The sequence below is a fragment of the Hoplias malabaricus genome, unplaced genomic scaffold (genome assembly GCF_029633855.1).
Source record: "Hoplias malabaricus isolate fHopMal1 unplaced genomic scaffold, fHopMal1.hap1 scaffold_125, whole genome shotgun sequence".
NCBI lineage: Eukaryota > Metazoa > Chordata > Actinopteri > Characiformes > Erythrinidae > Hoplias > Hoplias malabaricus.
Genome location: NW_027100788.1, coordinates 10,001 through 37,500, shown reverse-complemented (window position 1 = coordinate 37,500; position 27,500 = coordinate 10,001). Strand labels below are relative to the sequence as shown.

The 27,500-nt window shown below is 61.0% G+C and overlaps 1 non-coding gene and 1 pseudogene across 1 annotated transcript; both read right to left on the bottom strand.

Moving 5' to 3' along the window:
• Positions 1-10,028: 10,028 nt before the first annotated feature.
• Positions 10,029-10,182, bottom strand: LOC136680205 (5.8S ribosomal RNA). The gene has a single exon (XR_010796873.1). It is a non-coding gene; the product is annotated as a 5.8S ribosomal RNA (ribosomal RNA).
• A 16,846-nt stretch (positions 10,183-27,028) lies between these two features.
• The window catches only part of LOC136680202 (28S ribosomal RNA), a 4,392-nt pseudogene continuing 3,920 nt past the window's right edge, over positions 27,029-27,500 (bottom strand).

Below are 27,500 nucleotides of genomic sequence, written 5' to 3'. Positions count from 1 at the left end.
GCCCCAGGGACCCAGAGCCCCAGAGTCCCAGGGACCCAGAGCCCCAGAGCCCCAGGGACCCAGGGACCCAGAGCCCCAGAGCCCCAGAGTCCCAGAGCCCCAGAGCCCCAGAGTCCCAGGGACCAAGAGTCCCAGGGACCCAGAGACCCAGAGCCCCAGGGACCCAGAGACCCAGAGCCCCAGGGACCCAGAGACCCAGAGCCCCAGGGACCCAGAGCCCCAGAGCCCCAGAGCCCCAGAGTCCCAGAGTCCCAGAGTCCCAGAGTCCCAGAGCCCCAGAGACCCAGGGACCCAGGGACCCAGAGCCCCAGAGTCCCAGAGCCCCAGAGCCCCAGAGCCCCAGGGACCCAGGGACCCAGGGACCCAGAGACCCAGAGCCCCAGAGCCCCAGAGTCCCAGAGACCCAGAGACCCAGAGCCCCAGAGCCCCAGAGCCCCAGAGCCCCAGAGTCCCAGAGCCCCAGTGCCCCAGAGTCCCAGAGCCCCAGAGCCCCAGAGCCCCAGGGACCCAGAGTCCCAGAGCCCCAGGGACCCAGAGCCCCAGAGCCCCAGAGCCCCAGAGCCCCAGAGCCCCAGGGACCCAGGGACCCAGGGACCCAGAGCCCCAGAGCCCCAGAGTCCCAGGGACCCAGAGACCCAGAGCCCCAGAGCCCCAGAGCCCCAGAGTCCCAGGGACCCAGAGCCCCAGAGCCCCAGGGACCCAGAGCCCCAGAGCCCCAGAGCCCCAGGGACCCAGAGCCCCAGAGACCCAGAGCCCCAGAGCCCCAGGGAACCAGAGCCCCAGAGTCCCAGGGACCCAGAGACCCAGAGACCCAGAGCCCCAGGGACCCAGAGCCGCAGAGTCCCAGGGACCCAGAGCCCCAGAGCCCCAGGGACCCAGGGACCCAGGGACCCAGAGCCCCAGAGCCCCAGAGTCCCAGGGACCCAGAGACCCAGAGCCCCAGAGCCCCAGAGTCCCAGGGACCCAGAGCCCCAGAGCCCCAGGGACCCAGAGCCCCAGAGCCCCAGAGTCCCAGGGACCCAGAGTCCCAGAGCCCCAGAGCCCCAGGGACCCAGGGACCCAGAGCCCCAGGGACCCAGGGACCCAGAGCCCCAGGGACCCAGGGACCCAGAGTCCCAGAGCCCCAGGGACCCAGAGACCCAGAGCCCCAGAGCCCCAGGGCCCCAGAGTCCCAGAGTCCCAGAGCCCCAGTGCCCCAGAGCCCCAGAGCCCCAGAGTCCCAGGGACCCAGAGTCCCAGAGCCCCAGGGACCCAGAGACCCAGAGCCCCAGAGCCCCAGGGACCCAGAGCCCCAGAGACCCAGAGCCCCAGAGCCCCAGGGAACCAGAGCCCCAGGGACCCAGAGCCCCAGGGAACCAGAGCCCCAGGGACCCAGAGACCCAGAGACCCAGAGCCCCAGGGACCCAGAGCCCCAGAGTCCCAGGGACCCAGAGCCCCAGAGCCCCAGGGACCCAGGGACCCAGAGCCCCAGAGCCCCAGAGTCCCAGAGCCCCAGAGCCCCAGAGTCCCAGGGACCAAGAGTCCCAGGGACCCAGAGACCCAGAGCCCCAGGGACCCAGAGACCCAGAGCCCCAGGGACCCAGAGACCCAGAGCCCCAGGGACCCAGAGCCCCAGAGCCCCAGAGCCCCAGAGTCCCAGAGTCCCAGAGTCCCAGAGTCCCAGAGCCCCAGAGACCCAGGGACCCAGGGACCCAGAGCCCCAGAGTCCCAGAGCCCCAGAGCCCCAGAGCCCCAGGGACCCAGGGACCCAGGGACCCAGAGACCCAGAGCCCCAGAGCCCCAGAGTCCCAGAGACCCAGAGACCCAGAGCCCCAGAGCCCCAGAGCCCCAGAGCCCCAGAGTCCCAGAGCCCCAGTGCCCCAGAGTCCCAGAGCCCCAGAGCCCCAGAGTCCCAGGGACCCAGAGTCCCAGAGCCCCAGGGACCCAGAGCCCCAGAGCCCCAGAGCCCCAGAGCCCCAGAGCCCCAGGGACCCAGGGACCCAGGGACCCAGAGCCCCAGAGCCCCAGAGTCCCAGGGACCCAGAGACCCAGAGCCCCAGAGCCCCAGAGCCCCAGAGTCCCAGGGACCCAGAGCCCCAGAGCCCCAGGGACCCAGAGCCCCAGAGCCCCAGAGCCCCAGGGACCCAGAGCCCCAGAGACCCAGAGCCCCAGAGCCCCAGGGAACCAGAGCCCCAGAGTCCCAGGGACCCAGAGACCCAGAGACCCAGAGCCCCAGGGACCCAGAGCCGCAGAGTCCCAGGGACCCAGAGCCCCAGAGCCCCAGGGACCCAGGGACCCAGGGACCCAGAGCCCCAGAGCCCCAGAGTCCCAGGGACCCAGAGACCCAGAGCCCCAGAGCCCCAGAGTCCCAGGGACCCAGAGCCCCAGAGCCCCAGGGACCCAGAGCCCCAGAGCCCCAGAGTCCCAGGGACCCAGAGTCCCAGAGCCCCAGAGCCCCAGGGACCCAGAGACCCAGAGTCCCAGGGACCCAGAGCCCCAGAGCCCCAGGGACCCAGGGACCCAGAGCCCCAGAGCCCCAGAGTCCCAGGGACCCAGAGACCCAGAGCCCCAGAGACCCAGAGACCCAGAGCCCCAGAGTCCCAGAGCCCCAGGGACCCAGAGCCCCAGAGTCCCAGGGACCCAGAGCCCCAGAGCCCCAGGGACCCAGAGCCCCAGGGACCCAGAGCCCCAGAGTCCCAGGGACCCAGAGACCCAGAGTCCCAGGGACCCAGAGACCCAGAGCCCCAGGGACCCAGAGCCCCAGAGCCCCAGAGTCCCAGAGTCCCAGGGACCCAGAGACCCAGAGCCCCAGGGACCCAGGGACCCAGGGACCCAGGGACCCAGAGACCCAGAGCCCCAGGGACCCAGAGACCCAGAGACCCAGAGCCCCAGGGACCCGGCGCACCGGTCGAACCTATCTGGCCCACACTTAAGCCCCCGCCCTCGGACTAAACCAATCAGCCTGCCCCGTCAAAAAAGATGCCCACTGGTAGACCTGGAACCTTAAAATATATTGGGAGTGGGATGGTTGCCCAATTGCTGTATAATATATTGCAAGTTCATCCTGCCCACTGGTGGACCTGGGAGCCAAAACGGCGCGCAATATATTGGAAGTGGGACGGTTGCGCAATCGCTGTACAATATATTGGAAGTGGGATGGTTGCCCAATTGCTGTATAATATATTGCAAGTTCATCCTGCCCACTGGTGGACCTGGGTGCCAAAACGGCGCGCAATATATTGGAAGTGGGACGGTTGGGCAATCGCTGTACAATATATTGGAAGTGGGATGGTTGCCCAATTGCTGTACAATATATTGGAAGTGGGATGGTTGCCCAATTGCTGTATAATATATTGCAAGTTCATCCTGCCCACTGGTGGACCTGGGAGACAAAACGACGCGCAATATATTGGAAGTGGGACGGTTGCGCAATCGCTGTACAATATATTGGAAGTGGGATGGTTGCCCAATTGCTGTATAATGTATTGGAAGGACCCTCCGTCAAATCTCAAAGTTCATTCTGCCCACTGGTGGACCTGGGAGACAAAACGCCGCTCAATATATTGAAAGTGGGATGGTTGCCCAATTGCTGTACAATACATGGGAAGTGGGATGGTTGTCCAGTTCATTACACCCTCATCCTGGGCCTCTGATAAGGCTTGCCCCGGAGTTTACCACCGGGGCCTACCTCCGGGGCCTAATTAAACCCAACGCCCTGGTTCCCTGAACGGGCCTTATTCAAACAACCTCTCCGCCGCCTAAGCTCCGGAGCTTCCTTTTGGCTCCCAGAGGCCCAGAGGCCCAGGCTCCCAGAGGCCCAGGCTACCAGAGGCCCAGAGGCCCAGAGGCCCAGAGCCCCAGAGGCCCAGAGACCCAGGCTACCAGAGGCCCAGGCTCCCAGAGACCCAGAGGCCCAGAGGCCCAGAGGCCCAGAGGCCCAGAGACCCAGAGGCCCAGAGTCCCAGAGACCCAGAGACCCAGGGCCCCAGAGACCCAGAGGCCCAGAGTCCCAGAGACCCAGAGACCCAGAGCCCCGGGGACCCAGAGACCCAGAGCCCCAGAGTCCCAGGGACCCAGAGCCCCAGAGCCCCGGGGACCCAGAGCCCCAGAGCCCCGGGGACCCAGAGCCCCAGAGCCCCAGAGCCCCAGAGGCCCAGAGGCCCAGAGGCCCAGAGGCCCAGAGGCCCAGAGTCCCAGAGACCCAGAGACCCAGAGACCCAGGGCCCCAGAGACCCAGAGACCCAGAGACCCAGAGCCCCAGGGACCCAGAGACCCAGAGCCCCAGGGACCCAGAGCCCCAGAGCCCCAGAGACCCAGAGACCCAGAGCCCCAGAGTCCCAGGGACCCAGAGCCCCAGAGCCCCAGAGCCCCGGGGACCCAGAGCCCCAGAGCCCCGGGGACCCAGAGACCCAGAGCCCCAGAGGCCAAGAGGCCCAGAGGCCAAGAGGCCCAGAGGCCCAGAGGCCCAGAGGCCCAGAGGCCCAGAGCCCCAGAGTCCCAGAGTCCCAGAGTCCCGGGGACCCAGAGCCCCAGAGCCCCGGGGACCCAGAGCCCCAGAGCCCCGGGGACCCAGAGACCCAGAGCCCCAGAGTCCCAGGGACCCAGAGCCCCAGAGCCCCGGGGACCCAGAGACCCAGAGCCCCAGAGTCCCAGGGACCCAGAGCCCCAGAGCCCCGGGGACCCGGGGACCCAGAGCCCCAGAGACCCAGAGACCCAGAGACCCAGAGACCCAGAGACCCAGAGCCCCAGAGCCCCAGAGCCCCAGAGACCCAGAGACCCAGAGACCCAGGCTCCCAGAGGCCCAGAGGCCCAGAGGCCCAGAGGCCCAGGCTACCAGAGGCCCAGGCTCCCAGAGGCCCAGAGGCCCAGAGACCCAGAGACCCAGAGGCCCAGAGGCCCAGAGGCCCAGAGGCCCAGGCTACCAGAGGCCCAGGCTCCCAGAGGCCCAGAGGCCCAGAGGCCCAGAGGCCCAGAGACCCAGAGGCCCAGAGTCCCAGAGACCCAGAGACCCAGAGACCCAGAGACCCAGAGACCCAGAGGCCCAGAGTCCCAGAGACCCAGAGACCCAGAGACCCAGAGACCCAGGGCCCCAGAGTCCCAGAGTCCCAGAGTCCCAGGGACCCAGAGCCCCAGAGCCCCGGGGACCCAGAGCCCCAGAGCCCCGGGGACACAGAGACCCAGAGCCCCAGAGTCCCAGAGTCCCAGGGACCCAGAGCCCCAGAGCCCCAGAGACCCAGAGACCCAGAGCCCCGGGGACACAGAGACCCAGAGCCCCAGAGACCCAGGGACCCAGAGCCCCAGAGCCCCGGGGACCCAGAGCCCCAGAGCCCCGGGGACCCAGAGACCCAGAGCCCCAGAGTCCCAGAGTCCCAGAGTCCCAGGGACCCAGAGCCCCAGAGCCCCGGGGACCCAGAGGCCCAGAGGCCCAGAGGCCCAGAGACCCAGAGCCCCAGAGCCCCAGAGCCCCAGAGGCCCAGAGCCCCAGAGGCCCAGAGCCCCAGAGACCCAGAGCCCCAGAGCCCCAGAGCCCCAGAGACCCAGAGCCCCAGAGCCCCGGGGACCCAGAGCCCCAGAGCCCGGGGACCCAGAGACCCAGAGCCCGAGAGCCCCAGGGACCCAGAGCCCCAGAGTCCCAGAGCCCCAGAGCCCCGGGGACCCAGAGCCCCAGAGCCCCGGGGACCCAGAGACCCAGAGCCCCAGAGTCCCAGAGCCCCAGAGTCCCAGGGACCCAGAGCCCCAGAGCCCCGGGGACCCAGAGCCCCAGAGACCCAGAGCCCCAGGGACCCAGAGACCCAGAGACCCAGAGCCCCAGAGTCCCAGAGACCCAGGCTCCCAGAGGCCCAGAGGCCCAGAGGCCCAGAGGCCCAGAGGCCCAGGCTACCAGAGGCCCAGGCTACCAGAGGCCCAGGCTCCCAGAGGCCCAGAGGCCCAGAGGCCCAGAGACCCAGAGACCCAGAGGCCCAGAGGCCCAGAGGCCCAGGCTACCAGAGGCCCAGGCTCCCAGAGGCCCAGAGGCCCAGGCTACCAGAGGCCCAGAGCCCCAGAGCCCCAGAGCCCCAGAGACCCAGAGGCCCAGAGACCCAGAGACCCAGAGTCCCAGAGACCCAGAGACCCAGGCTACCAGAGGCCCAGAGGCCCAGAGGCCCAGGCTACCAGAGGCCCAGGCTCCCAGAGGCCCAGAGAAATTTTATTTATATTTGATTTGGACATTTTACGCTCTTTCTGGACCCTTAGACCCTCCCCCAAGCTTTGGGCGGGACTTTAGAGAGGTCAAAGTTGAATGCATCCCATTTGCAATATATATGACACTGTTAAATATATTGGAAGTTGGATGGTGTAGGTTATTCCATTCAGAAAGCCAATCAGAGCCAATCAGAGCCAAGTGACACATACTAAAGGGATGGGCCCAACGTTCTGAACTCCTAGATGGAGCACCAGTGCCCCTAGTGCTGTCCAAATGGCGATTTTGCCGCGGGTATCAAACTGGAAAAAGTTATCACTCAGTGTCCAAATGGTCATGCTTTATACGGCATTATGGATCCATAACCGGCATACAATCCCACTGTGGTCATAAGTGTCCAATGGCAATATATTTGAATGGGCCTTTGTCCAGAAAGTGTATAGTGGGGCTAACTTAAGAGGGTCATAGTTACCCCCGCCGTTTACCCGTGCTTGGGTGAATTTCTTCACTTTGACATTCAGAGCACTGGGCAGGAATCACATTGTGTCAAAACCGTCCGAGAGCCTTCACAATGCTGTGTTTTTATTAAACAGTCGGATTCCCCTGGTCCGCAGCAGTTCTAATTCGGCTGTTGGGTGCCGGTCGAGAGAACCACCTCGGAGCTGCCACCCCTCCGAGGCGAGACTCACACCCGATAGATCCACGAGGCCTCGGCTCGTCACGCCCGTCTCCAGTCACACTGCTCCGGTCCGGTCCTCCCAAGCCCCTACGGCCGGCGACGCATCCGCACACAACTCCAGAGTCTTCCCCCCCCCACGTCCGAACGGGAGTACGGAAGGCCGCGCTCGCGAGCGTGGCCGGGACCCGCCGATGGGCCTCGGAGCCCGGCCGACTTCGGGAAGGAAGGGCCGAAGGACGAGACGCACCGGAGGTTCGTCCCCTAAGGACGCACCCCCGCCGGAGTCCCATCCACGACCGCCTCCCCCCGGCACCGACCGAGTCCCCTAAGCACCACCGGGAGGGAACACCGGCTGCCTCGCGCGGCTGCGACCCACGCACTTTAACCGACAGACGCAGGAGTCAACCCGGGCGCCGTGCGCTTTTGCCCCGCATGACCCTCAGGGCAAGGGCGAACCAGAACCAGAACAGCCCTCGGCCTACGCTTCAGCTAAAGGGCCCGACCGAGCCCAGCCATTAGAGCCAATCCTTATCCCGAAGTTACGGATCTATTTTGCCGACTTCCCTTACCTACATTGTTCCAACACGCCAGAGGCTGTTCACCTTGGAGACCTGATGCGGATATGGGTACGGCCTGGGGGGAAATTCACTATACCTCCCCCGGATTTTCAAGGGCCGATGGGGAACGTCCCGGCTGCCTCACGGATGCATGCGGCGCCTTTCAGAGCGTTGAGCCCCTTTCTCGGGACAATCCCATTCCAGGGCGCTCCAGCTCTTTAGCAAGGAGAGTGAATCCTCCCCGGGGTTCCCACCGACGTCTCCGGGTTCGTTTGCGTTACCGCTATGAGAGCGCCTTCTCGGCACTCAATCTCCCCAATCCCAGGTTCGGGGATATTGGCCCGATCCCCTTTCGGTCAGCGGGGGGCAGACGAGACCATCGCCCCAGCGTTTCCGAACGGCGTTCGCCTATCCCTTAGGACCGACTAACCCACGGCCAAGCGCTGTCGGCGTGGAACCCTTCTCCACTTCGGCCTTCAAAGATCCCATCTGAATATTTGCTACTACCACCAAGATCTGCACCCGCGGCGGCTCGACCCAGGCTCACGCCAGAGGCTTCAGCGCCACCGCGGCGGCCCTCCTACTCGTCGCGGCATACGGTCCGTGTTTCAAATCAGGGATTGTGACACCTGCGACGGCCGGGTATGGGCCCGACGCTCCAGCGCCATCCATTTTCAGGGCCAGTTGATTCGGCAGGTGAGTTGTTACACACTCCTTAGCGGATTCCGACTTTCATGGCCACCGCCCCGCTGTCTATATCAACCGACACCTTTCCTGGGGTCTGATGAGCGTCGCGTCGGGCGCCTTAACCCGCGCGTTCGGTTCATCCCGCAGCACCAGTTCTGCTTACCAAAAGTGGCCCACTTGGCACCATCATTCGATGCCCGGCTCCAAGCCTGCGAGCCGGGCCTCTTACCCATTTAAAGTTTGAGGGTAGGACGAGGCCATTTCGGCCCCGCAGCCTATGATCATTGCTTTACCGGATAAAACTGAGTCTGGTGCCAGCTATCCTGAGGGAAACTTCGGAGGGAACCAGCTACTAGATGGTTCGTTAAGTCTTTCGCCCCTATACCCAGGTCGGACGACCGAATTGAACGTCAGGACCGCTACGGGCCTCCACGCAGGGTTTCCCCTGGCTTCGCCCTGCCCAGGCATAGATCACCATCTTTCGGGTACCACCGCGTATGCTCTTGCTCCACTCTCCACTCGGTGGAGAGCAGGCCGGTGGTGCGCTGTCAACCCAAACATTGACGGGGTGCATCAGATCCCACCTCAGCCGACGCGCGCCGGCCTTCACCTTCGTTGCGCCTCCGGGGTTCAAGCCCCTTTGACTCGCATACGCGTTAGACTCCTTGGTCCGTGTTTCAAGACGGGTCGGTCGGGGTCCGAACTTAGCCGCTGACCTTAGGCGTTTTGGCTGTGGGCCTGGATCACCCCCCGTATTGCCGTAGCGGGCCTAGCCCGGGGCTGAGGACAGCCCAACCGGCCCGCTTTCGTCCGAACGATCAGGGGGGGGCCCCATCCCCATCCCGAAGGAGGGGAAAACGCGGAAAGGACATTACTCCGCGGCCCCGGCGTTATCGGCGAAGTCGGAGCGAGGGGCTGTAGCGGAACGCCCGTGTCCGGGGGCCACGTGGGGCTCCCTTCTCCGGACGGACCTACCTTCACCCTCGGGCCCTTCCAAGCCTAACCGGAGCCGGTCGCGACTCACCCACCACGCGGGGGGAAGTACACCTGACGGGCCGAGCCTTCGTACGCCCGAGAGGCCCGAAGTCGAGAGGCGAAGCTCAGGGCCGAGCAGGGAGTGGGGTCGCCCCCACTCTCGCCCGGATGAACTCGCCTCCGAGCCACGGAACCACACGAGCGCGGGCCGTCCGCCCGGCTGAATCCCCCGGGGGGGTCTTCTCGGTCCCCCGACCGTTTACCTCTCAACGGTTTCACGCTCTCTTGAACTCTCTCTTCAAAGTACTGCTTTCAACTTTCCCTCACGGTACTTTGTTCGCTATCGGTCTCGTGCCGGTATTTAGCCTTAGATGGAGTTTACCACCCACTTTGAGCTGCATTCACAAGCAACTCGACTCCGGGAAGCCCGATCTACCCGGCGGGATGCGGGACAATACCGGGCCTTCACCATCTGCGGAAGACACTTCCTTGCAAAACTTGGTCCCGCGTCCGCACCGAGACCAAACGGACTTCCGTACGCTACATTTCCCGGCCCACCCCGGTCAGGGGAAAGTGGGATTCAGCGCTGGGCTCTTCCCTCTTCGCTCGCCGCTACTAGGGGAATCCTTGTTAGTTTCTTTTCCTCCGCTTACTGATATGCTTAAGTTCAGCGGGTTGTCTCGTCTGATCTGAGGTCGCACTACGAGACTGTTTTGCGGGGCGCGGGGGGCGCGAACCCCCCGGCCGCTCGCCGTATTACGGTACCCACTCTCCGACGGCGGCGGAGAGCCCAGCGGGGAGAGACTATGACGGATTGGACCCGGACCTAATGGCTCTCCCTACGTCCGGAGCTCTCGCCACACGTCGGGTTTAAGGCCCGAGTCTGGGTTTAGGGAGACGAAGGGCCGTCCGAGGTGGAGGCCCTGCGAACTCCCAGCCGCGGTCTAGGAAGACCGATCGATGGGTAAACCGACCCTCAGACAGGCGTGGCCGCGGGATGGACCCCCGCGGCCGCCATGTGCGTTCGAAATATCGATGATCTGTGTTCTGCAATTCACATTATTTAACGCAGGTTACCGCGTTCTTCATCGATGCACGAGCCAAGTGATCCACCGCTAAGAGTTGTATGAGGTTTGTGCCCGGCCCGTTACAGGCCGGGCGAAGGAAGCCATTCGAACACGAGACAACGTTTGACAATATTTCAAGCCGGGTGCCTTCCCCCCCGTGGAGGGGGGAAGGTCATTGAACCTGGGCGTCACCACCGGACCGAGGAGTTACGGCCCGGGGGACGATCGCCCGAGTAGGTGCCCGAGACTTACGTGGTTTAGGAGACCGGGTCTAGGCCCCACCGTTCCCGGCGAGGCCCAGGGTTTGGTTCGCTGCGTTACGGGTCCCGGTCTAAGGCATTCAGGCGTGCGCTCAAAGCCAAGCTCTCCACCCCGGAGGGTATGAGCGAGGCCCGGTGGTACGCTCCCAAGTCCCCCGCTTAGGGGAAGGCGCTGGGTAGATCCCACCTAGTCAGGACCGGCGGGCACCGGCCGTCTCCTTCGGGTGTTTAAACGCATCCGGGGTTCGTGAGGCCCCTTCAACTCGCGCACCGGCCTTAGACTATTATACGGTCCGTCTCTGCGAAGCCAACATCGGGGTATTTGCATGCGCTCTTAAGCTCCGCTCCAACCCCGTGAGGGGAAAGAGTTTCGCCCGGCGGTACGCTCCCGTCCACCACCACCCCCTGTGCCGGGGGGATGGGTTCAGGGAGATCCCACCGAGGCCGGCGAGCACCGGCCAACGCCCTGGGGGTGAGTAAGCCCCTTTGACTCGCGCACGCACAATCAAGCCTTCAACGATCAATGGTTGGTTTAACGACCCGGCGGGCGGCTCCGGCGCCACTCTCCCCCCCGCGAACGAGGGGGGCGGACCGGGGTACCTATGCACCTAAGGCGGTCCTCGCATAACCCCGAGTTCCGAAGCCGGCTCGCTACGTCCACCCACCCGGAGGGGGAGAGACTCACGTCGGCCGACGACGAAAGGTACGAGGCTTCTGCGGTCCATACCTTGAAGGTACCCGCCGGGGGAGGTTTGGCCTCTCGAGTCCGACTCGACAACCGGCCGTGGCCAGGTCACCGTTAATGATCCTTCCGCAGGTTCCCCTACGGAAACCTTGTTACGACTTTTACTCCCTCTAGATGCCCAGGTTCGATCGACTTCCCACCTCAACGAGGCAACCCCCCGGTAAAGGGGCACCTCGGAGATGGTCCGAGGACCTCACCAGGCCATCCAATCGGTAGTAGCGACGGGCGGTGTGTACAAAGGGCAGGGACTTAATCGACGCGGGCTGGTGACCCGCGACTACTTGGAATTCCTCGTTCAAGGGGAAAAGTTACAATCCCCTATCCCCAGCGGGGAAGGCGTTCATAGGATTGCCCAGGCCTTTCGGCATAGGATGGATGCACATGCTGAACCAGCCAGTGTAACTCACGTGCGGCCCCGGGCGTCTAAGGGCATCACAGACCTGTTATGGCCCCGAATCTCATACGGCTTTGCCTTGCCCCGGATCGCTCTAAGAAGTTCGGCCACCGACCGACGAACCCCTCGGGCCGCAAGCCCCCACAGGGACCCAAGGGAGGGCCGTGTAACTTTTTAAGGCACAGGGTCTCGTCCGTTATCGGAGTTAACCAGACGAATCGCTCCACGAACTCCCAACGGCCATGCACCACCACCCACAGAATCAAGAAAGAGCCATCAATCTGTCAATCCTTACCGTGTCCGGGCCGGGTGAGATTCCCCGTGTTGAGTCAAATTAAGCCGCAAGCTCCACTCCTGGTGGTGCCCTTCCGTCAATTCCTTTAAGTTTCAGCTTTGCAACCGTACTCCCCCCAGAGCCCAAAGACTCGTGGTTTCCCTCACGCTGCCCGGCGGGTCATGGTCGCTAGCCTCACGCCGCCGGATCGCGGGTCGGCATAGTTTACGGTCGGAACTACGACGGTATCTGATCGTCTTCGCTCCCCCGACTTTCGTTCTTGATTAATGAAAACATTCTTGGCAAATGCTTTCGCTTTCGTTCGTCCCACACCGGTCAACGAATTTCACCTCTATCGGTGTGGTACGGATGCCCCCGGCCGTCCCTCTTAATCATTGCCCTCGGTCCTTAAAACCCACGAAATAGGACCGTGGAAGCCCCGGAGCCCCACTCCGGAACGACCAGCCGTCCCGAAGGAGAGACCCCGAAGCCCCGCGGAAGGGCCCTATTCCATTATTCCTAGCTCAGTCAGACATGGCACGTGTCGGCCTGCTTTGAGCACTCTGCTTTATTCAAAGTAAACGCTCCGGACCCTCCAACCCACCGTGCACCGCAGTGAAGTACCCAGCTAAGGGCTTCTCCGCGGCCGGCGAGCAGAGGACACCGGCGGGTAGGGACCAGGTCCCAACATCCACCCAGAGACAGGGGGTCACCCCCGAAGGAGCTCCCCACGCCATCCCGGACAGTACAGGGGATCCGAGACCTGTCCCCACATCCAACTACGAGCTTTTTAACTGCAGCAACTTTAGCATACGCTATTGGAGCTGGAATTACCGCGGCTGCTGGCACCAGACTTGCCCTCCAATGGGTCATCACTCACGGACATAGATTGAGTTCATTTCGATTACGCTCCACAGGATCATAGGACCCGCATCGATATTTTTCGTCACTACCTCCCCGTGTCGGGAATGGGTAATTTGCGCGCCTGCTGCCTTCCTTGGAAGTGGTAGCCGTTTCTCAGGCTCCCTCTCCGGAATCGAACCCAGATTCCCCGTTACCCGTGGTCACCACGGTAGGCACGTAGCCTACCGTCGAAAGTTGATAGGGCAGACACTCGAATGATACGTCGCCGCCCCGGAGGGCTTAACGATCGGCCAGAGGTTATCTAGAGTCACCAAAGCGACCCGACCGGAGCCGGGAGGGTTTTTCGGTTCTGATAAATGCACGTATCCGGGGGACAGGGGCCGGGAGAGCATTTCACGCCGACCCCCAGAACCCTTCCAACGCTTCGTTTGCATGTATTAGCTCTGGAATTACCACAGTTATACCAAGTAACGTGTGGAGCGATCAAAGGAACCATAACTGATTTAATGAGCCATTCGCAGTTTCACTGTACCAAAACCCGTGTGTACTTAGACTTGCATGGCTTAATCTTTGAGACAAGCATATAATACTGGCAGGATCAACCAGACCGACCCCCCTTGGATCTCAAACCCCGGACGGGGAAAGAGAGGGGGCGCATGGAGCCCGTGAGAGTGATCTCAGGGGACACCAGCGAAGAGGATCGAACGCGACCCCGCTGTGGGGGTCTGCAATCGACTTGGCAACTTGGAAAACGTATGATTCTCGCCCGGACGGTGCAGGCTAGGGGCCGGGTCCTTCCCTCAAACGGATCCCGACCCTAAGGCACCACCGACGCGGACGTTGAACGGACCTACTGTTGGATCGACCGGCCGACTAAGTCCCCCTCGGAACCGTTCTGGACAAGCGGACATGCCTCTTACGGGCATCCACGAGCCATGGAGGCTGGGAGCACAAGGTGGGGAGGATCGCTCTAAGCACTGTATTTAGGCTTAGAAGCCTGCCCCTGGTGCTCCGCGTATACCGAGCTCGAACGGCCGTGAAGGACAGCCGTTAAGGGAAGAGAATGGAAGAGAATCCTGGCCCCCTCAAAGCGCGAGGAAGTCGGCATAGGTTTTTACGGTACGCCACCACCGGAGCCGTCTGATGTTCAGAAGACGAAGGGTTTTGCCCTCAATCTCGTAAGGTCGAGGGCTCACCACCGAACTTCCAGCCGCGGTCCTTGGTAGGACCGATACGCGGACAAGCCGCAAATCCTGGCCCCCTCGCAGTGCGAGGAGGTCGGCAAAGGTTTACGGTTTCGCCCCCCGGAGCCTACGGAAGTCTGCGTTTAAGAAGACGAAGGGTCGGATCCCGTAGGCCGACCCTGCGAACTTCCAGCCGCGGTCTGTGGAAGACCGATCCGTGTCACCTCTAATGCGCTCTTTGCCTCCGGCCGTTTCCAGCCGGGGGCCCGGTGGTGCGCTCCCACGTCCCGCTCAAAGGAGGGGAAAGGTCGGGAGATCCCACGGACCGGCGGATGACCGCCGGCCAACGCCTCGGGGGGTTACGCGGCCCCGTCGACTCGCGCACGGGCAAATTTATGGGTTTAAAAAGGGGGACAATCCTCATACGTTCGACCCCCCGGTGCCCAGGGAAGTTGACCCTCCCCGGGCAGGCATATCGAACGAATCATCGGTCGGAAAACTCTCTCTTTCGGGACGGGGGAAACCCCTCATACGCTCGACCCCCCATGCCCAGGAATGTTTTACCTTCCCAGGCATACATCGAACGAATCATCGGGGTGGACACAACGGGCTTATAACAATCGACGGGGCGGCCCGTTCCACCCGCCCCACAAGTGGGCAGATGGTCGGTGGCCTATAGACCCACAGGCAGTCCCAATACCACCGTGATACGAGATCCGGGGTTGGGACTTGACCTTAAAGGTACCCGGTCGAGGCGGACCGAGTGGAAGCCACTCGGATTTATGACAGTGGTAGGCCCCACGGACCTTGGGGACCACTCCCCATCGCTCTGCCCGGCACCTGGCTCGGAAACCGGGACTAATTTTGGCAGTAATACGCTATCGGTCTTGGTTCTCATTGGTTCATACACCCAAGATGGGCGAACGTCGAACGCGAACGGGAGCGATCAACGCCCATAACCCCTAATTATGCACGAACCGGGGGCTATATAAGGGGTCGCCTTCACTCGGAGCCGTCAGTCTCTCACCATGGATAGCTGCCCGCTTTGCGAACAAGCCATTGCTACGGATCTGACTTTCCACTTTACCATCTTCCACAGACTCGGACCGGACGACGCAGCCTTCCTCCGAGAACTGGACCGAAGCGGGGAGAATTCATCACAGCTCGACTGCCCTCTCTGCGGCCTGCCGTCTCTCTCTTCGCCGGCAGATCACCTGGGCTCGGCGCATTCCCTCAAAGGCCTCGCCCTTCGGATCGCTCTCTCTGCCGCTCGACGCCTTCGCACCCTCCACCTTCTGCGTCGCTATCAACAGTCTAAGCCGCGGAACCCTCCACCGCCCTCGGGATCCCGTTCCCCGAATCCAGCCTCGCCGCCGGGACCAAGCACGCCGGGACCGAGCGCGCCGGGACCGAACACGCCGGGACCGAGCACGCCGGGACCGAGCACGCCGGGACCGAACACGCCGGACCCGAACACGCCGGACCCGAACACGCCGGACCCAAGCACGCCGGACCCAAGCACGCCGGACCCAACCATGCTGTACCCAAGCTCACCGGACCCAAGCACGCCGGAGCCAACCACGCCTGATGCTTGCCCGCTCTGCGAGCAAGCCATTACGGATCTGACTTCCCATTATACCACCTTCCACCGCCTTGGATCTGCCGACATTGACTTTCTCCGGGGACTGGACCAAAGTGGGGAGAATTCGTCCCAGCTCGACTGCCCTCTCTGCGGCCTGCCGTCTCTCTCTTCGCCGGCGGATCACCTGGGCTCGGCGCATTCCCTCAAAGGCCTCGCCCTTCGGATCGCTCTCTCTGCCGCTCGACGCCTTCGCACCATCCACCTTCTGCGTCGCTATCAACAGTCTAAGCCGCGGAACCCTCCACCGCCCTCGGTATCCTGTTCCCCGAATCCAGCCTCGCCGGGCCCCAGCACGCCGGGCCCCAGCATGCCGGACCCAGCCATGCCGGGCCCAAGCACGCCGGGCCCAAGCACGCCGGGACCCAACACGCCGGACCCAGCTTCGCCGGACCCAGCCTCGCCGGACCAAGCCTCCCCGGGCCAAGCCACTACGGGCCAAGCCACGCCGGAGCCGGTCGACAGCGACTACCAACCGAGCGAGTCTTCCCCTGCCGAATCCACCTCGGACACGGATTCAGAGACCGAGCGGGCACGGCGAACCTCCCGGGGGAGGCAGCTCGTGATCCCGCATCGGTTTCGGGACACCTACGTCAGCCGTTCGGTAGACGACTTTCAGAAGTTCTACCTGCGGGTCGACGCGTCACCGAAGGACATCGAGAACTCTCGCCAGCGACGGGGCCACGTTATTCGGTTCCTGCTTCACTGCGCCCCGCCCGGCTGCCAATTCACAGACCTGTCTTTCGTCCATCACACGAACGTTCCCACTTGGGTACAGAGCCTTCAGAAACTGGGTTACGCTTCGACAACCGTTAAGTGTTACCTGCACAGCGCCAAGGCGTTCGTCTCCCACGTCGCTGCCTTCGACCCAGAGACCGCCGGGGTCAGCCCCGAAGAGCTCCAGAGGCTGAAGCTGACCTTCGCCAAGGCTCATCGGGACATCGCACGCACGATTCTGGGCCATCGCCAGCGCGTGAAGAGAGCGAAGCTGAGTCGCTTGCCGCAACCTTCGGATTTCAGGGTCTTCCTAAGCCACGCTAAGACCCGAATCCCAGAGCTCATAGACGCGGCCCGGACGGGGGACACCGCCCGCCGGTCGACGCTACGGATGCTCCAGGGGTACCTGCTCGGCCTTTTGTCTGTCTTAACCGGTCACCGGTCGGTTGTGTTTCTCAACCTGACGGTTGGAGAGTTGAGGCAAGCCAGCACCACGGATGGCACCGGCTTCGTGGTTTATGTTCGTGAACACAAGACCAACGCCTCGTTCGGGGACGCTCCGATCGGGTTGTCTGCCACAGAGCTGGCCTGGTTGACCGCACTCAGCGACTTACACGGGGCCCGGGACGGGTTCGTGTTCTTGGACAGGGGGAACCAGCTGCGCAAGCCAAACTCACTGCTTCGGATCGCGTGGACGGATGCGGGCCTCGGAGGCGCGGTGGCCTTCAACCTGATCCGCACGGCTGTTTCGAACCAAGTGAGTGTTGAACTTAATCCGACTTATGTGGGCTCTTAACCCCGGCCTTCCTACTTCTGACACCTCGCACCTCTGTTTCAGGTTTCGACTCTGCCGGCCGAAGATAGAGATCGAGTGACGACAAGCATGTGCCACTCCAACATCACTGCCCGGGCCTTCTACCGAGCCGGCCTCTCTGCGGCCGATGTGATGCGGGCTCGTGAGAACCGTCTTTCCGCCCTCGAAACGGCCTGAACCGGACCCTCTTCAAAGCGCAACCCAGCCGGGATTCACTCCGTGTTTCTGCACCCCCGTGGCTTTGATATGTTTTACTGCGAAATAAATACATTTATTTCTGAATCCCCAAACAGAGTGTTCCCGTGTGGTACTTGCTTCGGTTTGGAGATGGAGGGGGGGTGGAGATTGGGTGATCCTCCCAGAGGGAGACTTTTTACGAGGTCCGACCGGCCTTAAGACTTAAACGATCAGTGGTTATGGGTTAACTTAGTCGGCGGGCGGCCCGTTCCACCGCCCCGCTAAGGGAGCAGTGGTCGGAGGCCTATGGACCTTAGGCAGTTCACCGGGGTGGGTAAACTTACCTTTAGGCACCCGTCGCATGAATATAGGAGACCATTTGGCTTTTTTGGCCCCGGAAACCAGCCACTTCTCCGGGCATATATAGAACCAATCCCCCCCAGGGAGGGAGTTGGAACTAAAGGTCATTGAAATTAAATGGGTTTAACAGTTAACTTTGTCGGCGGGCGGCCCGTTCCACCGCCCCGCTAAGGGAGCAGTGGTCGGAGGCCTATGGACCTTAGGCAGTTCACCGGGGTGGGTAAACTTACCTTTAGGCACCCGTCGCATGAATATAGGAGACCATTTGGCTTTTTTGGCCCCGGAAACCAGCCACTTCTCCGGGCATATATAGAACCAATCCCCCCCAGGGAGGGAGTTGGAACTAAAGGTCATTGAAATTAAATGGGTTTAACAGTTAACTTTGTCGGCGGGCGGCCCGTTCCACCGCCCCGCTAAGGGAGCAGTGGTCGGAGGCCTATGGACCTTAGGCAGTTCACCGGGGTGGGTAAACTTACCTTTAGGCACCCGTCGCATGAATATAGGAGACCATTTGGCTTTTTTGGCCCCGGAAACCAGCCACTTCTCCGGGCATATATAGAACCAATCCCCCCCAGGGAGGGAGTTGGAACTAAAGGTCATTGAAATTAAATGGGTTTAACAGTTAACTTTGTCGGCGGGCGGCCCGTTCCACCGCCCCGCTAAGGGAGCAGTGGTCGGAGGCCTATGGACCTTAGGCAGTTCACTGGGGGCGGTAAACTTACCTTTAGGCACCCGTCGCATGAATATAGGAGACCATTTGGCTTTTTTGGCCCCGGAAACCAGCCACTTCTCCGGGCATATATAGAATGAACCATCGGGGGCTAAGGGCAGATAGTCAAGTCAGTTATACCGATCGAACTCTCTTGAGTTTCGGCTTAAAGCTCTGGCATTTGCCGTTGGGACTTAGAGTTTTTTTTTAATAAAGAGGGGAGGCCGGGCTTACCTCCACCTTAAGCCCAGAGGGTGTCCCAGTCCTCGGGCTTGTGTATTCGCATCAACGGGGTCCATGGAAGTCATTTTAGACATCCAGAGGGGAGGCAACCCAAACCATCCCCTTAGCCCAGAGGTGTGCCACTCCTCGGGCTTGTGTATTCGCATCAACGGGGTCCATGGAAGTCATTTTTAGACCTCCAGAGGGGAGGCAACCCAAACCATCCCCTTAGCCCAGAGGTGTGCCAGTCCTCGGGCTTGTGTATTCGCATCAACGGGGTCCATGGAAGTCATTTTTAGACCTCCAGAGGGGAGGCAACCCAAACCATCCCCTTAGCCCAGAGGTGTGCCACTCCTCGGGCTTGAAACTTCGCATCACCGGGGTGTATGGAAGTCTTTGGTCCAGTTCTGCCAGTGCTCGTTGTCGAACTTAGAAATATTTCTAATTATTTTTAGACTTCCAGAGGGGAGGCCGAGCATACCAACCCCTTAGCCCAGAGGTGTGCCAGTCCTCGGGCTTCGGTATTCGCATCACCGGGGTCTACGGAGGTCTCAACTTAGGTTTTGAAAACCTCCAGAGGGGGGGCCGGATTAACCACCACCCTAGCCCAGAGGTGTGCCAGTCCTCGGGCTTCGGTATTCGCATCACCGGGGTCTACGGAGGTCTCAACTTAGGTTTTGAAAACCTCCAGAGGGGGGGCCGGATTAACCACCACCCTAGCCCAGAGGGGTGCCAGTCCTCGGGCTTCGGTATTCGCATCACCGGGGTCTACGGAGGTCTCAACTTAGGTTTTGAAAACCTCCAGAGGGGGGGCCGGATTAACCACCACCCTAGCCCAGAGGGGTGCCAGTCCTCGGGCTTCGGTATTCGCATCACCGGGGTCTATGGAGGTCTCGACTTAGGTTTTGAAAACCTCCAGAGGGTGGGGGCATATCTTATCCCCACCCTAGCCCAGAGGGGTGCCAGTCCTCGGGCTTCGGTATTCGCATCACCGGGGTCTATGGAGGTCTCGACTTAGGTTTTGAAAACCTCCAGAGGGTGGGGGCATATCTTATCCCCACCCTAGCCCAGAGGTGTGCCAGTCCTCGGGCTTCGGTATTCGCATCAACGGGGTCTACGGATGTCTCGACTTAGGTTTTGAACACATCCAGGGAAGCAGAGCGGACATTCCCATTATTTCAAGCCCATCGGGAAGCCACTCTTTTGGGCATAGCGTTTCGCATCGCTGTTACCCAAACTTACGTCTGATTTAATGCCTCCCTAATATCCCGACGGCACCAGGCTGAGAAACCATATGCCCACAGGATTTGAGGCATTGGAACCTCGTTCGCATAGCTGACAACGATGAACCTCCCTCGGACTCGCTACGAGGCTTGAGGAGGGTCCTGATTTTCTTAAAATCTCAGGTGAGGGACTTAGAAAATTTTCACTTTAAAACCACAGACCTCCAGAGGAGAGACCGGGCTTATCACAACCTTAGCCCAGAGGGCGCCACTCCTCGGGCATGTCACTTCGCATCACCGGGGTCCATGGATGTCTCGACTTAGGTTTTGAACACATCCAGAAGGGGGGGCCGGATTAACCACCACCCTTAGCCCAGAGGGGTGCCAGTCCTCGGGCTTTAAATTCGCTTCGCCGGGGTCTATGGAAGTCATTTTTAGACCTCCAGAGGGGAGGCAACCCAAACCATCCCCTTAGCCCAGAGGTGTGCCACTCCTCGGGCTTGTGTATTCGCATCACCGGGGTCCATGGAAGTCATTTTAGACATCCAGAGGGGAGGCCACCCTAACCATCCCCTTAGCCCAGAGGGGTGCCAGTCCTCGGGCTTTAAATTCGCTTCGCCGGGGTCTATGGAAGTCATTTTTAGACCTCCAGAGGGGAGGCAACCCAAACCATCCCCTTAGCCCAGAGGTGTGCCAGTCCTCGGGCTTTAAATACGCATCACCGGGGTCCATGGAAGTCATTTTAGACCTCCAGAGGGGAGGCAACCCAAACCATCCCCTTAGCCCAGAGGTGTGCCAGTCCTCGGGCTTGTGTATTCGCATCAACGGGGTCCATGGAAGTCATTTTTGACCTCCAGAGGGGAGGCAACCCAAACCATCCCCTTAGCCCAGAGGTGTGCCAGTCCTCGGGCTTGTGTATTCGCATCAACGGGGTCCATGGAAGTCATTTTTGACCTCCAGAGGGGAGGCAACCCAAACCATCCCCTTAGCCCAGAGGTGTGCCAGTCCTCGGGCTTGTGTATTCGCATCAACGGGGTCCATGGAAGTCATTTTTGACCTCCAGAGGGGAGGCAACCCAAACCATCCCCTTAGCCCAGAGGTGTGCCAGTCCTCGGGCTTGTGTATTCGCATCAACGGGGTCCATGGAAGTCATTTTTGACCTCCAGAGGGGAGGCAACCCAAACCATCCCCTTAGCCCAGAGGTGTGCCAGTCCTCGGGCTTGTGTATTCGCATCAACGGGGTCCATGGAAGTCATTTTAGACCTCCAGAGGGGAGGCAACCCAAACCATCCCCTTAGCCCAGAGGTGTGCCACTCCTCGGGCTTGTGTATTCGCATCACCGGGGTCCATGGAAGTCATTTTAGACCTCCAGAGAGTGGGGCCGGTCTTACCACCACTCTTAGCCCAGAGGGCGTCACTCCTCGGGCATGAAATTCGGATAACCGGGGTCCATGGATGTCTCAACTTAGGTTTTGAACACATCCAGAGGGGAGGCCACCCAAACCATCCCCTTAGCCCGGAGGTGTGCACCTCCTCGGGCTTGAAATTCGAATCACCGGGGTCCATGGAAGTCATTTTAGACATCCAGAGAGTGGGGCCGGTCTTACCACCACTCTTAGCCCAGAGGGCACCACTCCTCGGGCATGAAATTCGCATCACCGGGGTCCATGGAAGTCAGTTTAGACCTCCAGAGAGTGGGGCCGGTCTTACCACCACCCTTAAGCCCAGAGGGCGTCACTCCTCGGGCATGGAATTCGCATCAACGGGGTCTACGGATGTCTCGACTTAGGTTTTGAACACATCCAGGGAAGCAGAGCGGACATTCCCATTATTTCAAGCCCATCGGGAAGCCACTCCTTTGGGCATAGCGTTTCGCATCGCTGTTACCCAAACTTACGTCTGATTTAATGCCTCCCTAATATCCCGACGGCACCAGGCTGAGAAACCATATGCCCACAGGATTAGAGGCGTCTGAACCCCTTTCGCATAGCCGACAACGATGAACCTCCCTCGGACTCGCTACGAGGCTTGAGGAGGGTCCTGATTCTCTTAAAATCTCAGGTGAGGGACTTAGAAAATATTCACTTTAAAACCACAGACCTCCAGAGGAGAGACCGGGCTTATCACAACCTTAGCCCAGAAGGCACCACTCTTCGGGCATGTCACTTCGCATCACCGGGGTCCATGGAAGTCTCGACTTAGGTTTTGAACGCATCCAGAGGGTGGGGGCCGGACTTACCACCACCCTTAGCCCAGAGGGCGTCACTCCTCGGGCATAAAATTCGGATAACCGGGGTCCATGGAAGTCAATTTTGACCTCCAGAGAGGGGGGGCCTGGCTTACCACCACCCTAAGCCCAGAGGGCGTCACTCCTCGGGCATGAAATACGCTACACCGGGGTCCATGGAAGTCAGTTTAGACCTCCAGAGAGGGGGGGCCGGGCTTACCACCACCCTTAGCCCAGAGGGCACCACTCCTCGGGCTTGAAATTCGCATCACCGGGGTCCATGGAAGTCTCGACTTAGGTTTTGGAAACCTCCAGAGGGGGGGCTGCACTTACCACCACCCTAAGCCCAGAGGGCGTCACTCCTCGGGCATGAAATACGCTATACCGGGGTCCATGGAAGTCCTTTTAGACCTCCAGAGAGGGGGGGCCGGGCTTACCACCACCCTTAGCCCAGAGGGCACCACTCCTCGGGCTTGAAATTCGCATCACCGGGGTCCATGGAAGTCTCGACTTAGGTTTTGGAAACCTCCAGAGGGGGGGCTGCACTTACCACCACCCTTAGCCCAGAGGTTCATCACTCCTCGGGCATGAAATTCGGATAACCGGGGTCCATGGAAGTCAATTTTGACCTCCAGAGAGGGGGGCCGGGCTTACCACCACCCTAAGCCCAGAGGGCGTCACTCCTCGGGCATGAAATACGCTACACCGGGGTCCATGGAAGTCAGTTTAGACCTCCAGAGAGGGGGGGCCGGGCTTACCACCACCCTTAGCCCAGAGGGCACCACTCCTCGGGCTTGAAATTCGCATCACCGGGGTCCATGGAAGTCTCGACTTAGGTTTTGGAAACCTCCAGAGGGGGGGCTGCACTTACCACCACCCTAAGCCCAGAGGGCGTCACTCCTCGGGCATGAAATACGCTATACCGGGGTCCATGGAAGTCCTTTTAGACCTCCAGAGAGGGGGGGCTGGGCTTACCACCACCCTTAGCCCAGAGGGCACCACTCCTCGGGCTTGAAATTCGCATCACCGGGGTCCATGGAAGTCTCGACTTAGGTTTTGGAAACCTCCAGAGGGGGGGCTGCACTTACCACCACCCTTAGCCCAGAGGTTCATCACTCCTCGGGCATGAAATTCGGACAACCGGGGTCCATGGAAGTCAGTTTAGACCTCCAGAGAGTGGGGCCGGGCTTACCACCACCCTAAGCCCAGAGGGCGTCACTCCTCGGGCATAAAATTCGGATAACCGGGGTCCATGGAAGTCAGTTTAGACCTCCAGAGAGTGGGGCCGGGCTTACCACCACCCTAAGCCCAGAGGGCGTCACTCCTCGGGCATGAAATACGCTACACCGGGGTCCATGGAAGTCTCGACTTAGGTTTTGGAGACCTCCAGAGGGGGGGCCGGGCATACCACCACCCTTAGCCCAGAGGGCGTCACTCCTCGGGCATGAAATACGCTTAACCGGGGTCCATGGAAGTCAATCTAGACCTCCAGAGAGGGGGGGCCGGGCTTACCACCACCCTTAGCCCAGAGGGCATCACTCCTCGGGCATGAAATTCGCATCACCGGGGTCCATGGAAGTCAGTTTAGACCTCCAGAGGGGGGGCTGAGCATACCACCACCCTTAGCCCAGAGGTGTGCTCCTCATCGGGCATGAAATACGCTTCACCGGGGTCCATGGAAGTCATTCGAGACCTCCAGAGGGGGGGCCGGGCATACCACCACCCTTAGCCCAGAGGTGAGTCACTCCTCGGGCATCAAATTCGCATCACCGGGGTCCATGGAAGTCAGTTTAGACCTCCAGAGGGGGGGCTGAGCATACCACCACCCTTAGCCCAGAGGTGTGCTCCTCATCGGGCATGAAATACGCTTCACCGGGGTCCATGGAAGTCATTCGAGACCTCCAGAGGGGGGGCCGGGCATACCACCACCCTTAGCCCAGAGGTGAGTCACTCCTCGGGCATCAAATTCGCATCACCGGGGTCCATGGAAGTCAGTTTAGACCTCCAGAGGGGGGGCTGAGCATACCACCACCCTTAGCCCAGAGGTGTGCTCCTCATCGGGCATGAAATACGCTTCACCGGGGTCCATGGAAGTCATTCGAGACCTCCAGAGGGGGGGCTGGGCATACCACCACCCTTAGCCCAGAGGTGAGTCACTCCTCGGGCATCAAATTCGCATCACCGGGGTCCATGGAAGTCATTTAGACCTCCAGAGAGGGGGGCCGAACCTACCAGCAACCTTAGCCCAGAGGGCGTCACTCCTCGGGCTTCAAACTCCCATCATCGGGGTTCCATGGAAGTCTCGACTTAGGTTTTGAACCGTTCCGGGGTCACCTCCAGTGAGATAACGCGGAAATCTCACTATATTCATGCCCACAGGCGAACCAGAGCCTTGGGCTTGTCATAGTTACATACGGTGTACCCAAACTTTCGTCTTTTCTAAAGGAACCCTAATGTCCTGACGGCACCGCACTGGAAACCCCCATGCCCTCTGAATTTTTACCACTCCGAGGTGCTCCGTTTTGGGCTTGCTACCTAGGGCGAAGAGGGTCAGAAATTTTTCTAAGTCCTACTTTAAAACGTCCCACTGGGAGACCACTAGGGTTAGCACTTTGCCAAAAAATCACGGCTGAATGCAATTTTCACGCCTCGCACCCTTTGTTCGTTTAGATTTAACAAAAAAATCAACCGAACCCCCTTTTTAACAACGCTTTGCCGAATTTAGCTCACTTTTCCCGGCCTGGAATATCTCACGCTTGCCCCCCACGGTACTTACCTCCGGGGAAGACACCCCCGTCGCTGCCAACACCCATGCCCGGCCCAGGCTCACCCGACTCGGCCTCGCTAGCTCCATCGCCCGCTCCAAACCTCCGGGGAGAAGACCCCCATCGCCGCCAACGCCCATGCCCGGCCCAGGCTCACCCGACTCGGCCTCGCTAGCTCCATCGCCCGCTCCAAACCTCCGGGGCTGGACCTCCAGGAACCCAGCGCACCTCTCGAACCTATCCGGCCCACACTTAAGCACTCCTCCTCGGACTAAACCATTCAGCCCGCGCCGCTGGAACGAGCGCCCACTGGAAGACCTGAGCCTCAAACCCGCGCGCTTTACGGTTCTCTATCTCCCCGGGCTCGGAGCACTTTTCTCGGCCATGGGACCTCCAGGGGGGGCCCCTCTTAGCTCCGTCATCATTTCTCTAAGTCTCACTCCGCCCACTGGAAGACCTGAGCCCCAAACCCGCGCGCTTTACGGTTCTCTATCTCCCCGGGCTCGGGGCACTTTTCTCGGCCACGGGACCTCCAGGGGAGGCCCCTCTTGGCTCCGTCAATATTCCTTTAAGTCTCATTCCGCCCACTGGAAGACCCGAGCCCCAAACCCGCGCGCTTTACGGTTCTCTATCACCCCGGGCTCGGAGCACTTTTCTCGGCCATGGGACCTCCAGGGGGGGCCCTTCATGGCTCCGTCAATATTCCTTTAAGTCTCACTCCGCCCACTGGAAGACCCGAGCCCCAAACCCGCGCGCTTTACGGTTCTCTATCTCCCCGGGCTCGGGGCACTTTTCTCGGCCATGGGACCTCCAGGGGGGGCCCTTCATGGCTCCGTCAATATTCCTTTAAGTCTCACTCCGCCCACTGGAAGACCCGAGCCCCAAACCCGCGCGCTTTACGGTTCTCTATCACCCCGGGCTCGGAGCACTTTTCTCGGCCATGGGACCTCCAGGGGGGGCCCTTCATGGCTCCGTCAATATTCCTTTAAGTCTCACTCCGCCCACTGGAAGACCCGAGCCCCAAACCCGCGCGCTTTACGGTTCTCTATCACCCCGGGCTCGGAGCACTTTTCTCGGCCATGGGACCTCCAGGGGGGGCCCTTCATGGCTCCGTCAATATTCCTTTAAGTCTCACTCCGCCCACTGGAAGACCCGAGCCCCAAACCCGCGCGCTTTACGGTTCTCTATCACCCCGGGCTCGGGGCACTTTTCTCGGCCATGGGACCTCCAGGGGAGGCCCCTCTTGGCTCCGTCAATATTCCTTTAAGTCTCACTCCGCCCACTGGAAGACCCGAGCCCCAAACCCGCGCGCTTTACGGTTCTCTATCACCCCGGGCTCGGGGCACTTTTCTCGGCCATGGGACCTCCAGGGGAGGCCCCTCTTGGCTCCGTCAATATTCCTTTAAGTCTCATTCCGCCCACTGCCATACCCGAGGTCTTTAACCGCGGCGTTCACGGTTCTCTATCACCCCGGGCTCGGAGCACTTTTCTCGGCCATGGGACCTCCAGGGGGGGCCCCTCATGGCTCCGTCAACATTCCTCTAAGTCTCATTCCGCCCACTGCCATACCCGGGCTCGGAGCATGTACTTCGGCCATGGGACCACAAGAGGGCGCCCTTCTTAAGAAATTGCTGACATCCAGGACCATTCAAGGGAGCGACCTGCCTCCCTATGCCCGCCACCGGCTTCCTCTAACCGGTGTACGGACTCTCGGGGCCCGCGCCCCCAGAGAACCAGAGTTTCAGAAATTGCACTAAGTCCAGACATCCAGGACCATTCAAGGGAGCGACCTGCCTCCCTATGCCCGCCACCGGCTCCCTCTAACCGGTGTACGGACTCTCGGGGCCCGCGCCCCCAGAGAACCAGAGTTTCAGAAATTGCACTAAGTCCAGACATCCAGGACCATTCAAGGGAGCGACCTGCCTCCCTATGCCCGCCACCGGCTCCCTCTAACCGGTGTACGGACTCTCGGGGCCCGCGCCCCCAGAGAACCAGAGTTTCAGAAATTGCACTAAGTCCAGACATCCAGGACCATTCAAGGGAGCGACCTGCCTCCCTATGCCCGCCACCGGCTCCCTCTAACCGGTGTACGGACTCTCGGGGCCCGCGCCCCCAGAGAACCAGAGTTTCGGAAATTGCACTAAGTCCGATTTTCGCCCACTACGAGACCTAAAACCGTCATCCAGGATTTCACAGGGGAGTACCCACCTCCCCTATGCCCGCCACCGGCTCCCTCTAACCGGTGTACGGAGTCTCCGGGGCCCGCGCCCCAGAGAACCAGACCTGGACCGCTCCGGAGGGCCGGGGGTTTGCTTTCGCCTTCCCCCCGACAAATGTTTGAGTGGACGGGATGACTTTCAATGGATCGCGGTATATGCACCCGCTCTGCCACTTACGACACCCGCACTCCGAATCAGGTCGTTTACGAGTCATTTCACACCCGGATCAAGAGACATTTGCTTTGACGAGGGAGGTGGACCGAGGCGTTCATTAGCCCCGGTCCGGTTCCAGTGTCATGCGGCTCTCGTCACCGGCGGTGGGGAGGAAAGCACCTCCCACCCCGGCTATCCAAGACCAAGCTCACCGATGCTGGGCGCGGATGTATCGCTCCTTCTAGGCGGGATTCCGACTTAGAGGCGTTCAGTCGTAAGCCCTCGGATGATAGCCTTGCACCAGTGGCTGCACAGCCAAGCGCGAGTACCATGTATCCGAACCTGCGGTTCCTCTCGTACTGGGCTGGATTACTATCGGAGCAACGGTCAACATCAGTAGGGTAAAGCTAACCTGTCTCACGACGGTCT